Here is a 4,992-nt window from a genome sequence, read left to right on the forward strand (position 1 = left end):
AGAGGGAAGTTTGAGTTCCACATGTGCAGGATAGGGGTGATTGATAATCCCTTTCTTGCTGAGATGATTGTTGAAAAATGTAGCAAGAAAGTCTCAATTTGTTTTGCCTTGGTCAAATTGAGAAAATTTGAATTTCCACATCAACAAACAACTTGGATGTAGTTAAATTGTGTGACATGAATCTTGTCACTCAGTTAGCTTAGTAAATTCGAGTTAGAGGGCTTGGAGTTCAGTTAAGCATGTGTGATTGCTAATTTGTAGCAATCAAGGTCAGTTATTTCAAGTTGTTTTCAGTTAAACTAGTTCTAACTGTTGATGGAACTAGTGGAAGGTCAATTGTGCAATGGGACAATAGTCTAACTCAGTGATCATCTAGTTAACTGATCAATCAACCTAAAATATCTAGGGCATGGAGATTCCAAGGCAATGTAACAATAATTTTAAACTAGTATTGAGTGTACAGGTGTTGCATGCAACCAGATAGCAACCTTGGGAATTACACAAGGAAATAGAGGGCTCAAGCAGAGGCAAAAATTGACTAAGTTTGGGTCAGAGCTTCTCATTGAGCAAAGAGATAGGTTATTCACTTGTAGGTTGAGCTCATATTGAGCCAGAAACTATAATACAATCTCTATTCATTTGATTAATGCAAGCATGATTAAGGGGTTTTTAGTAGTTTCTTTCCCCTGGAAAAATATTTTGCATGTATGTGATTTCTTATTGCATGTCTGAGATTGTTGTTCTAAATTGTGAATTGAATTCCACAATGCAGTAGAGTAGAATTATGTCTCTTGATTTAGATTAAAATTTCTTGGGCAGTTACAATTCTACACCAACGTCACATTGTGACAAAGATTGTCTCAATATGAAAAACAACCATGGTCCAATGTCGCATTGTGACAAAGATTGTGTCGATATGAAAATCAATCATGGTTAAGCATGATCCAACATCGCATTGTGACAATGATTGTCTCAATATGAAAATCAACCATGATCAACCATGTTTATTTTATGGTTATAATATTTATCTTAAGGTTTATATATCTTGGGTTTATAATATTTATCCTTGGGTTTAATATTATTCCTTTGGGTTCATAATCCCTTCAGATTTTAGTATTAATCCCTTGGATTTATAATATGAATTTTTGGGTTTATTAATCTAAGGGTTCATATTCTTAGGGTTTAATATTATTCCCTTGGGTTTGTAATATCGATCCATTATGTTTATTAATCTAAGGGTACATATTTCTAGGGTTTAATATTATTCCTTTAGGTTTACTATTATTTGAATTTTATCATAAATATTCTAATTTGAATTTTTAATATTAATCCCAAGGGCCTATAATAATTATCCCTTGGATTTATAATATTACTCCCACAAGATTATAGTATAAATTATTTAGGTTTCATATTAATTAATATATAATAATATATTAATATTTATTAATATATAATAATATACTAATATTTATTAATAAAATATTTTCCAAATACAAAATTACTAGTACAACCACATTAAAAATATTAATGTCGTTGATATAGTCGAAGGCTTCATAAATATAACAAAAAAACTATTGCAACACGAAAAATGTCTTACTAATGCACACATTTAACTGATTAACCATGTATAAAAAGGTTATGGGTCAACTTTAACTTAAGAAAAAAAAAATGAATGTTATAAATAATAATGATGAACTTATCATGGATGAACTTATTATAATTGGAATAATCTAAAATCCCTAGGAAATTGGTGGGTTGAGAGGCACGTGACACGAATCTAATTTTTAAAATTTATTAAAAGTAATGGACCATTTTGCTAAATAAAATTTGTTTATATATAAATGAATGTTATAAATAATAATGAGGAACTTATTAGAATTGGAATAATCTCAAATTCCTAGGAAATTGGGCGGGGAGCCACATCACACAAATATAATTGTTTTAATTTATTAAAAGTCATTGCAACCTAACAAACTCTTTAATACACTACAGCCGTTGATAAACATTAAGACTAAGCATATGTTGAACATATTCCCTTGAGAATCAATCTAGTTCCTCAATTTTTAAAAAAAAAAGTCAACGGATCTCATCTACCTTAAATTGAGATAAAAAACCTTAGCAAATATATTAATATAGTTTGATATTATAATTTATAATATTAAATTTATAATATTAAATTTATAATATAAAGTTGATACCTGTTGTTTATATTAATTACATTGATTATCACTGCCACCCGCGACACAGGGTATATAACATATTCGTTATGTGTTGAACATCGAATTAATTTAAAGTTGACCAAAAATTAAATAAATAATCTGTAAAGTTAACCATGCAAAACATATATAATTTAATTTAATTTTTTAATTTTTTTATTATTTAAATGTTGATTGGTTCAGAGAAATGAAGCCTTATTCTGAAATCATTGCAATCCTGCAATATGAGTACGACGATTACTATTCACACTCCGCCAAGTCAATTTGTTTGAATTGAAAAGCTAAAACTTTACGGCAAATAGGGGAGAGATTCCTAATATTGTGCAGGGACCAGTGGTTGATATAATACTGGTCCCACCAAACCACCAGTGATTAAGACTTTTGAAACCAAATTTTAAACAAAAATAAATAACATTATGTATAAATAAGTTTTAAATTATGTCCAAAAATCACCCATACATTGACTGGGCCCACAACTGTCCATAAATAGTATTTTACTACTTAATATTCCAAAACATATTGACCCAAGTAGAAAACAGCTAGAGCCATAAAGGCTTCCAAACTGGTCTATTCCAGAAGTACAAAACAACAGTCACTTCAACCCCCACTCATGAGAACTGCAACTTTGCATCCCAAATAAATATGCCTACCTGCACATAACAAAAGGAATGTATGTCAGCCATAACTGCTGTGTTGTTCAACAACTAAGCACCCTATGTTCAATAAATGACACCCAACCCAATAACAATTAAATCCAATTTGTTCAATAAATGACACCCAACCCAATAACAATTAAATCCACTTTGTTCAATAAATGACACCCAGACCCAATAACTGCAATAAATGACACCCAACTCATTATATTTCTCATTAAAACAAATCAAAGCACATGGATCAACAAATAAACAATTCCCAACCATTAGATCACAGCAAATTAAATCCATACCACACATTCAAAATGAAGCCATTGCAATCCATGTGCATCCATGTCCACCAATTAAAATCAAGTCCCCAAAACTATAAAAGAAGTCCACCCACTGTTGAAGTTGCATCTTATGCTTTCAAACTATTCAGCAAACTTGAAGACAACATCACAAAACAGTGGCCAATATATTCAAGTTAGTTATATGAATTACAACTCATTCTTCTTACAGTTCTGTTTTCATTTATCAGATTTTTCCAGTTCTGTTTTCATTTATCAGATTTTTCTTACATTACAGTTCTATTTTCATTGTTTTCATTTATCAGATTTCTTACATTACAGTTCTGTCCATTCATTTATCAGCTTTCTTACATTACAGTTCTGTCCATAGGGTGGTGACAGTTAACCTATACAGTTACAATTAACCTTTTTTATACATAGTTTATGTATGTGTTCTAGCTTATACAGTTAACCTATTGAATACAATGGGAAACTTCTAAACATCTAAACATCGTTTCTCCTAGTTTCTTCAATGGGAAACTTCTAAACATTGTTTCTCGTCCTGTTGTCGTTCCCGATAACCCTTTATACACGGTAGGGTCTCCGCAACGAAAGCCCCGCTGTGTCCATGTTGATTGGACCACCTTAACAAAAGCAATATGAAACAATACACTGTACAGTAAGCTCAACTTTCACACTTCTAAAATAGATCATTTTTTCTAGGATTACAAACAAATTAATGCAGTAAGCTATCAAACATCTTGCTCAGAAAGACAGCAAATCAAATAAGAGGACAAGATGCTATTAGATTTTAAGTCCGCTTAATAAAACAGGTGTTTTTAAGTTTAAAAATACTTGGGCTACATTAGTAATCCAGCTCGCTATTAAGCCATAGCTGCAAAACTCAAAACTTTAAAGGTGCCAATTTCAGAAATACTAGTTTAAGTTCTCCTGGCGTAAGAATTATTATTTCACACTTGGTCATGTTATGAATATATATTAGAATTGCAAAGATTTTGGAACTGCAACAAAAGTGGTATACCAGAAAAAAAACAGATACTGAAGAAACCCCGTGAACTTACATAATTATGAGAGAAAATTTCACAAATATATCAAAATATAATGAAAAGTGAGACCTCTCAGCCGAATTTTAAGTTCAGTTACATTTTACAAAGGTCGCGCTTAAGTGGTATACCAGGAAAAACAGATACTGAAGAAACCCGTGAACTTACATGATTATGAGAGAAAATTTCACAAATATATCAAAATATAATGAAAAGTGAGACCTCTCAACCGAATTTTAAGTTCAGTCACATTTTACAAAGGTCGCGCTTATTTTTGCTCATGCAACAAGCACATGGAACAAACTAAATAGGATTTTAGTGAACTATCGGTGAAGTAATATGAGGAGATGCAAGCCATTTGTTTCAAAAAGCCTAAGGACAAATTAATTGAAAGAAGAGACAGAGTAACTGTAAAGGAAACAATCAAAACAGGGCACTGAATCCAAATTTCCAGTAAGCATGGTAAACACCAATAAAATACTAAGCACTGAAGCAATAATTTCAACTCTTTTGAAATTATGTAAAGATAGAGAAAAAGACTCATTTAGACATTACATGAAAAACTAAAATCAAACTCACAAATTCCATATCAGTCAAGTGGGAAGCATTTCTAAGTTTTTGTAACCAGATATGCGAAGCAGAGGAAGACATGTCCCAATAATGTAAATAAAAGCACAAGTTTACCTCCATCGTAAAAATCTTGTTTTGACACCACAGATGAGAAAACATCTTATCTACCTAAATTTTTGTAGTCAGATATGCTAAGCAGAGAAAGAAAGTCCCAATAATG

The sequence above is a fragment of the Pinus tabuliformis genome, chromosome 2_1 (assembly GCF_031772625.1).
Source record: "Pinus tabuliformis cultivar Carrire ecotype Pingquan chromosome 2_1, CPIR1, whole genome shotgun sequence".
NCBI lineage: Eukaryota > Viridiplantae > Streptophyta > Pinopsida > Pinales > Pinaceae > Pinus > Pinus tabuliformis.